General features: G+C 54.9%; 1 protein-coding gene across 6 annotated transcripts in view; it reads left to right on the top strand.

Annotated features, from left to right (window-relative positions):
- The first annotated feature begins 1,882 nt into the window (after positions 1-1,882).
- Positions 1,883-8,867, top strand: part of GRB10 (growth factor receptor bound protein 10) — a 186,854-nt gene continuing 179,869 nt past the window's right edge. For 3 of the 6 annotated variants that reach the window (XM_078442606.2, XM_060632137.3, XM_081795012.1), the window contains exon 1: positions 1,884-2,127. The gene's annotated coding sequence lies outside the window, so the exon portion shown is untranslated. Of the gene's footprint in view, positions 2,128-2,636; positions 2,804-2,857; positions 3,052-8,867 lie in introns of those variants that run through there. The other 3 variants (XM_060632134.3, XM_060632136.3, XM_060632135.3) reach the window with 3 other exon arrangements.

The following is an 8,867-nucleotide window of genomic DNA, read 5'->3' as shown; positions in this document are numbered from 1 at the left end:
AGGGCTCTGTGCCGACAGCTTGGAACCTGGAGCCTGCTTTGGATTCTGTGTCGCCCTCTCTCTCCGCCCCTCTCTTGCTCTCTCTCAACAATAAATAAACATTAAAAAATTAAAAAAAAATTAAAAAAAAAAGAGAAAGAAACACTGTAAAAAACACTGTAAAAAAGAGAAAGATTCTCAGATCATCAGGCAAAATTGGGATATGGACCTAGATTATATGCAAGTGTTTTACAGTGTAAATTTATGAATTTGGTAACTGTGCTATGGTTATGTAAGATAATGTCAGTGCTTCAGGAGAGACATAATCAAACTATACAGGAGTGAGAGACTACAGTGCAGGGAGCTTACTACAAGTGATGCAAAAAATATATGCATATGTATATAGATGCTTTTCAAACATCTATCGAAGCTCCCTGCCTATCAGGCTTTCTGCCTGGTGCAGGCATTCGTTGCTAATGGGGGCCTTTGGCAAAGCTGTAAGATTCAAACCTTATATACTTTTGAGAAGACGCCCAAATTGAGTTTTCTCCTGAATTTTCTCTCCACCCTTTGTCTACAACAGGAATCCTTGGGTTTTCTTCTTCCAGGAATCTAAGCTCCTTCGTACCATTTTCTCTAGATGTTCATCTCATGGTTTTCTCAGCTTGGAGCAAACAGTAGAGCCTTTCAGGAGGCCTATTTTAGTTACAGGAAAGGATGACCCTTCATTGATACATTCCGTCCAAAGGTGGGAAAAGCAGGAGCTATAAAAAAATGCCACAAAGTGTTTTGGCATCATCCTTACTCTGCACTTATCAGCTACCTGACCTTCAACAAGTTATTCAACCTCCAGAAGATTTGGTTTCCCCGTCTGTACAGTGGGCATCTCCCAGAGGTTCAGAGTGGGGCTTAATTAAGATTAGTGATGTTTGGTACAAAATGTGTGCTGAATAAAGGTAAGTTATTGTGGTGGCTGTTTCCGCCTAAAGACCCAGAAGAAGATGTAATTATAGTTAATATCCTATTTGTATCATAATTTTGATTGGGGGGAGACATTCATAACCACATTGATGGCAATGGTTTCCATGAATTCGGGGTTCCCTCGTGCTAGTCAGTTTGTTATACCTATGACCTCATTTAACCCCTGGGACATCACTCTCAGGCATGCTCATTAGCCCATTTCAAAGACCAGGACATTGAGGCTTGGCTGCATTGAAGTACGTAGGGCCTCCCCACTCCACCCGCAGATGGGGAAACCGAGGCTCAGAGAGGCGAGGCCTCAGACCTGGCTGGCTGTGGGCAGACACCGCAAACCCAGGTTCTCCTTTCCCGGACAGGGACCGCCAGCCCACGACAGAGTCCGGGCATCCGCAGCTGGTCCCTCTGGTCCATCTGGTCCTCCCGCTGCACCCGGGATCAAGGATTTGGACTGCACGGTTAATACTTTTGAGTTTCAAAGGATTCGCTCCCAAATTGCCTTTCGGGACAGGTCCGACGGTGTCCTTCGCTGGCGCCAGAGCTTGGGCTGCCCGGATCCCGCACTCTGGGGGCCCTGGGGTGGGGGTGGGGGGGCAGGACGCGGAATCCCCTCGCCCCTGCACAGCTGTGCCTTTCCGCGCCTGCCCGGGCAGAGGCCTCCCCGGGTGCGGCCCCCCGCGCCCCCCGCGCCCCCGCGCGCCCCACCCTGCGCCCAGGCCGCGGCTCCGCCGGCGCTGGCGGCCGCCGAGCGGTCCGGGCGGCGGCGGCGGCGGCGGCGGCGGCGGCGGCGGGAGGAGGAGGAGGAGGAGGAGGAGGACGAGGAGGAGGAGGAGGAGCAGGAAAAGCGGCAGGGGGAGGAGGCGGAGGCGGCGGAGGCGGGCGGAGGCGGGCGGCGGCGGGCGGGGCCGGGCGGGTTTAAAGCCCAGCGAGGGGGTGGGGAGGCCGGGAGGAGGCAGGAAGGGACGCGAACGGCGCGCCGGCGGCGGGCTCGGCTCGGAGGCCGCGGAGACCCGCGCGGAGCCCAAAGTTTGCGCGCAGCGCCCCCCCACCCCCCCTTTCCGGGCGGCGGCGCGCGGGGGGCCGGGACCGCCCTGCGCGCCGCCCTCGCCCCGGCCGCGCCGAGGGTCGCCGGCGGCCACGCGGAGGCGGCCGGGAGCGGCGCCGCGGCAGGTACGGAGTTGGGCGGGGAGCGCGGCGGCAAGTTACTTTGTGGTCGGCGCGGCCGGGCCCGGCGGGCGGGCGCTCCCCGCGCCGTCATTGTCTGCGCTCCGGCCGGCGGGCCGGGGACGCCGGGCGCCGCGGGGGCGCGGCGGGCGGGCGGAAGGGCGTCGCCTCGGGGCCGGGGGCTGCGGCGCGCGGCGGGGAGCCGGGAGCCGGGGGGCGGGGAGCGGGAGCGGCGGGGCGCGGGGGTCCGCGCACGGCGATCCCGACCCGGGAGTCGAGGGGCCGGGCGGCGCCTTCCCGAGCCCTACTGCCCGACGCCGGGCGCCCGCGGGCCGGGGCCGGGCCCTGAGCGCCGAGGCCGCGCTCCCGAGCCGCCCCGAGGGTGGGCGCCGGCCGCCCTTGCAGTCCCCCGTGCGCCCGCGGCCGTGGGGCCCTGCCCTCTCCAGCCGGAGCGCCGCCCGGCCGCGGGATCCTGGCTTTTTTTTTTTTTTTTGGTTCTGTTAGTGGCCCCGTTACCCGCCGCTGGGGCCTAACACCAAGTTGTGGGCTCGCGGATCAGCCGTCCGCCAGCCGTGGAAACGCGATAAGAGCCAGACGGTTCGCAGAAGGAAATTTCTGATGCAACTCTCCGCCTTCGCTGGTCGCCTCTCCAAACGCCTGCCTTGCGACTGCCCTGCAGCCTGTGCGTTATGGAAATGAGGGTATTCTCGACTTTTGATGGGGTTCGTCTTTTCCGGGCGGTGGAAGGAGCGCCAACTTTGTGCCATTCGCCCCTGACCGGAACGGTGGGCAGGGTAGGGGAGCCGCGGGGGACGTGGACCCGCTCCCGGAGCTTGGCGACGCGTCGGGAAAGATCGCGTGCCTGCAAACGTTGTATCCACTTTCATTGAAGAGATGCAAAGAAAAAAGGCCCCAAAACAAGTAGCGCTCGTGAGTAAATACGCGTTATTGCACAACTTTCTCTGTGCTGCTGTTTACGAGGCCAGGCCCGGAACACTTTGTTTCCGAAAATGCTGATTCAGCCGTTTGGAGCCCCCGACTTTTCAGAAATGGTGCTCTCTTTAACGTTTCGCTCAGTTTTACTCAGAACACATGTTGGTGAGCGCAGCAACAGGCGTTGGCTAGAGTTTACAGCACAAAGCTGCTCGTTTCTCACCGGGGTTGACCTAGTGTCTCCCTCTCTTTCTTTCCCAGAGGAAAAATAGGTAAAATCGAGGTTTCTGCAGAGGAGGAAGTTTTCCCCTACACAGGGGATGGCGAGGTGTCTTTTAGGGGAGGATTTTATTAAGGGAAAGCCCCAAAACCAAATATGTGTTTCCAGGAATGATTCTGGATGACCGTTTTTTTCCCCTTCCTGTTAAAAATCTGAACTGTAGGATTACTGCACATAATAGTTGAGTTTTATTGGGAACACTTAAAAGAGAAGGGCCACGCAGGCCAATCCCCAGATTACAGGGAGGGAATTTGAGGACAGAGGGGCTTACACACCGAGCAAGTGGCTCCTGTAACTGAGAGGTGTCGCCACTGATACTCCCTGAGCAGTTCACGGTGCAAGAGACTTGCAAAGAACCTTATTGCTTTAATCCCCTCCAGCCCCATGATCCCCGTTTTACTGGTAGGGAAACTGAGGCTCAGGAGGTTAATTGGCAGGCCTGCGGTCACATGACCGGCAAATGACAGAGCTGTCACCAGAGCCTAAGCTTTGGATTTTTTTTTTTTTTTAAGCCCTGTGTGTCTTGTCCTGCTGCCCAAGTCCATTGTTCCTGAAAGTGAAACGGCCCCGGGGGGAGGCTCCTGCTGCCTGCCTCACGCACCTGGAGAAGGGAGAGGAGGCTCTGTGACCATTTTGGTCGCTTCCAACCTTCCAGATTTCTGTCCGATCGCCAGGCCATTGTCATTTTGTGCACTTCTTTTTATCCTCCAAATGCACTTATTTGGGGGAGGAAACTTGGATGTCGTGAGTTTGACACGGCCGTTGTGTTCGTGTCATTAAAACAGCGTTCTAATAAAAGCCTTGTATCCCTGAAGTCATCTGTTGACTCTCGCCTGTGGTCTTTACCACTTTGGGGGCGGTGCTGGGCTGGGCAGAATGCCTTTCCTTTGTGAATCAGGAACCCAGAGCCGGGAGGCTTCTCGCCAGCTATTTGTCTAGAGAGTTATTGGTGGTGGCCGTTGGGATCGGAACCCAGGGCCAGTCTGGGAGGCCAGTCAGCCTCCAGCGGGAGAGAGCTGGAGTCCGAATCTAGGAGCTAGCATGAAACTTTGATTTTGACCGGGTGGCGGGTCTGAGACTTTATAACGCACGGAAACCACAGTCCTGCCTGAACAGAGACCAGCCCCATTAGAGCTGTGGACGTTCTGGGTTGGTGTAGCTGGTAAAGCGTAATGCTTTGAAGGTGGCATTGTTTCAGGAACCGATTCACTTGGAATTCTGTCCCTTTCTCAAACCGGTAGGAGGGTGACAGGGTGTTCTTGAGCCGGTGTCTGGGGCGAGCTGGGTTCCTGTCAGCACTGGGAGCTGAGGGGGCATCTGCTTGGTTCAGGGGGGCAGTGTGTTAAGCAAGGGCTCCTGGGGAGAGAGTATTTGCCGTGCCTTTCATTTAGGTCACCACCATGTTCAGAATTGAAATAGGACTTTTGCTGCCTAGTGAAGGTTTTCTTCTTTAACCTGTCCTTGTTTTTTGCTTAATGGTAGAACCATGGGAAATCAAGGAAGGAATTGAGACAGTTAAGCTCCTAGGTGGGCGAGGCTGGCAGACGGGCACTTGGGGGATCTGGCAACCTTCTAGAAGGTCTGCATGCTAATGGGTGTATAACAGATCTCATCCGTTCAGGCACCTGCTGGCATTGGATTGGTATTAGAGTCATAGCTGCACGCTTCTGGGGAGCTGTCTGTGCTCCCCCTCTTTCTGCCTCTGGCAGGGACACCTCGTCTCCACTGTCCTCTCCGGCTTTGAGGAACTTCTGAACTCCTCTCCACGGAACAGGCTTTGTCCCTGCTCCTGGGGATCACGGAGCCTGATACCTGGAAGGACACGAAAGTGGGGAAACGTAAAACCTTTCTAGAAAGGCTCTTCTGTAATGATAGGAAGAAAAATGGCAGGACGGTCCTTTGAGATGGTAACTGAGAAAGCCGTGGCCCAGGGTTGTGGAATGTCCTCGGACAGGCAGAGAGGAGCGGTCCTGACTTTCTGCCTTTGGGGTTCACCGACTCTGAGGGGATCTCCCCTTTATGCCTCTGCCGTGGCAGAGATGGCCCGGACGCAGAGGGAAGCTTCCTCACTGGTCCTGTGTGTGGTTTTGCCCGTTTGTGAAGGCAGCATGTCAAGGTGGAAATAGGATGCCCGCCCAGAATGCTGGGCATGAAGTTGGTGCATTGCGACTGGATGCCACCGGGGACGCTGGAATATCATTCCCATTTTTCAACCATTAAATTTATATGTGGGTTTGGGGGTTGCGGGTTTCCCTCGATGGTTGAGATCCTTGATTTGAGCATTGACTTGGGCTGGACCCACCAGAGTGGCCGGTGTGTTTTGGCATCCCCTGTGGGACAGGGTGCTGGGGAGGTGTTCTGCTCCCTTCTTGCTCTGTGCAGAGTAGTGGCCCGTACCGATGTTTGCACGAGGCCGGCTGCCTCAGTTTGCCCGCTGGGTCTGCCCCTTCCTAACGTGGCGAGCCTGAGTGGGTCACCACTAAGCTCATCGGTGAAATGAGACTCAAAGATGTGTTCACCTGCATAGGGCTGGTGGAAGGGAGGAGGCTGGTGGCATTGTGTGACCCCCCGTGTAGCGCGTGACGCTTAGCGAGAGTCCAGACACGCTGCTTCCGTGCACGCTCAGCCTTGGCTTTGAGCCGCTCGTGTGCTTGATTATCCTGCTTTCTATTAATCCGCGGCGTCTGCTAGAGAGAGGGCTCTGCCGCTCAGAGAGGCGCCTGCCCGCGCTTCGCGCGTTTTTGCCACACCAGACCTTGGCAAGTTGACCGTGACCTGCGTTGAGCACAGACCCTGTGAGAATCCTGTTCTTGCCTGGCTGTAGCCACCACAGGTGGGGTTCGAAGAGGAAAGCGGGTGGTGCGACGTAGACGGTTTCTGGTGGCAGAGCATTCGACTCCGACGACGGTGACCAGCAGGCATCGACGTACTGGTTCCCTGCAGGGAAGACCGCGGAGCCGCAGAGGCCTCGGCGGGCTGCGGCGCTGTGTGCGGGGAGACCCCTGGTCTCGGGCACGTGGAGCCAGGTGGCGTCTGTTTTCAGATCCTTGAGGGGGGTGGGTGTCTGGAGTCCACAGAGACTTAGTCCGGCTGAGACAAGTGCGTGTGCACTGTAGGTCCTGATGGGCTGACCGTGAGCCTGGGAAGCAGGTCTGCACACTGTCCAAGGGCTGTGCTGGTGGCCAGCCCTGCCTCTCCCTGAGTCCTGCCTGGGTTTCCTTGCTTTTCTTCCTTCCTTTTCTTTCCTTTTTTCCTTCTTTTTTTCTTTCTTTCTTTCTTTCTTTCTTTCTTTCTTTCTTTCTCTTTCTTTCTTTCTTTCTTTCTCTTTCTTTCTTTCTTTCTTTCTTTCTCTTTCTTTCTTTCTTTTCTTTCTTTTCTTTCTTTCTTTCTTCCTTCCTTTTTCTATTTTTAATGTTTGTTTTGTTTTTGAGAGAGAGCACGTGAGCTTGCAGGGGAGGGGCAGAGAGGGGGAGACACAGAATCCGAAGCGGGCTCCAGGCTCCAAGCTGTCAGCACAGAGCCCTACACGAGGCTGGAACTCACGAACCGTGAGATCACGACCTGAGCTTAGAGGCTTAACCGACTGAGCCCCCCCAGGTGCCCCATGTCCCCCGTTTCTCATACGATTCTTTGATTTCCCTGCTAGGAAGGTGAGAAGCTGGCTTTCTGTCCCATCCCTGTCCTGCCCCTGTACTTCTTGTCCCCCCCCCGTTGCCTCTGCTGGCGAGATCGGCCCGACCGTCACGCACTGCTGATGCTATTGGGTTAGCCCCTCAATGCTCCTGGTGCCCGACCCTGTAGCGCACTGCGGTCCCTTCCACTGCCGGGACGTGGCGCTTTCTCTGGGCGAGCTTCTGCGTCTGCTTGGTGGTTTATGTATTTCGCGCCCCCCACCCTGATCTTCTCCGTCAGCCTTGGGCGGGGGCGGGGGGGGGGGCTTGCCCTTCTCTTGGATCCCTTGCCTCTCCTTTTCCTCGTCTCTTCCCACAGCAGGACGGAGAACATTCTGTCTTCGCTTCGGAGACGCAGTTGCTTGCAAATTTCTTGAGACCTGGTGGGTCTGCACACATCCTTATTCTACTCTCGCAGGTCCGTGTGTCCAGCATAGACTCCTAAAGTGGTGGTTTTCCCTCACGCGTGTGAAGGCTGCTGCTGTGTGTAGACAGAACGCAGTTGAGAATGAAGCTGGTCTGGTTCTTGATGCTTCGTCTGAAACCTGCTCCGTATTCTTTTTTTTTTTTTTTCTTTTTCTCAAGTCTAGAAGCTTGTAGGATATTCTCTTTGAATCTTTGTTTGGAAATCCCTTGAAGAAGTGCCCTGACCCTGCATCCGTCGTGCGGGGTACATCGAGGGTCTCTACAGGCTGAAAGTTTTTGAAGGAATTCTTTAGTTTGTCTTCTTCCGTCTTACTTGCTTGTTAGCCTACGGGATGGGTTCTCCGTTTAGTTTTTAGCTCCTGTTTTCTGTCCTGTTCCGGGTTGTGCAGGGTGTTAGCCTTTTTAACCCTTTCTGTTGGGTTGTAAATTTCTGTCTTCATTTTTTAATCCCCGAGGACCTCTTTTCTGATTCTTTTCTTTCAATAAACTTTTAAAAAAATATTTATTTATATGAAAAAAATTGGTTTTTAATATTTATTATTTATTTTTAAGAGGGAGACAGAGAGCAAACGGGGGACGGACAGAGAGAGAGGGAGACACAGAATCCGAAGCAGGCTCCAGGCTCTGAGCTGTCAGCACACAGCCCGACGTGGGGCTTGAACTCACGGAGTGTGAGATCATGACCTGAGCTGAAGTCGGACCCTCAACTGACTGAGCCACCCAGGTGCCCCTATTTATTTTTGAGAGAGAGCGTGAGCACAGGAAAGGCCGGGGGCGGGGATACAGAGGATCCTAAGGGGGCTCTGCACTGACAGCCCAATGGGGGGCTTGAAGTTACGAACCTCAATATCAGGACCTGAGCCGAAGTCGGATGCTTAACTGACTGAGCCCCACCCCTCCCCCCCCCCCCAGGCCCCCCTCAATTAAACTAAGTTTTTTAGAGCAGTTTTAGACGCGGGGCATTTGTTATGTCATTGAACCTGTAGCAACACTCTGTCATCGCTGAAAACGATTACTTTTATTTTAATGGCATAATATCCTTAATTCATAGATGGCTCTATTTGTTAAATTTTTTTGGGGGGGTATATTCATTTCTGTTTTTTTTTCTCTTTTTCCAATATTGTTTATTTCCTCCAATTTTTATATTATTTAAAAGTTTTCTACACCTTTGGGCCTGACTTAGGCAGACAGCAGAGTCCGTGGCAGGGAAGGGCTTACAGGGATGTTTTATTTGGGTGTCTAAGCCTGGGGAAGCAGGGGTGAAGCAGGGAGGGAGGCAGGAACCAGGGGACTGGCCTCTGTAGTAATTGAGAGATACTGATGGATGGCTCCAGATTGTGACTGTCCCCAGACAGTCTTGGGGCCGGGGAGGGGAGGAGGGGGACTCCTTTTCCCTTCTGTGTCCACCTGCCGGGCCGTGTGTGCAGGCCTGTGGG

Source organism: Panthera onca, chromosome A2 (assembly GCF_046562875.1).
Source record: "Panthera onca isolate mPanOnc1 chromosome A2, mPanOnc1 haplotype 2, whole genome shotgun sequence".
NCBI lineage: Eukaryota > Metazoa > Chordata > Mammalia > Carnivora > Felidae > Panthera > Panthera onca.
The sequence above is the reverse complement of the archived record's forward strand: the minus strand, read 5'-3'. Positions and strand labels throughout refer to the sequence as shown.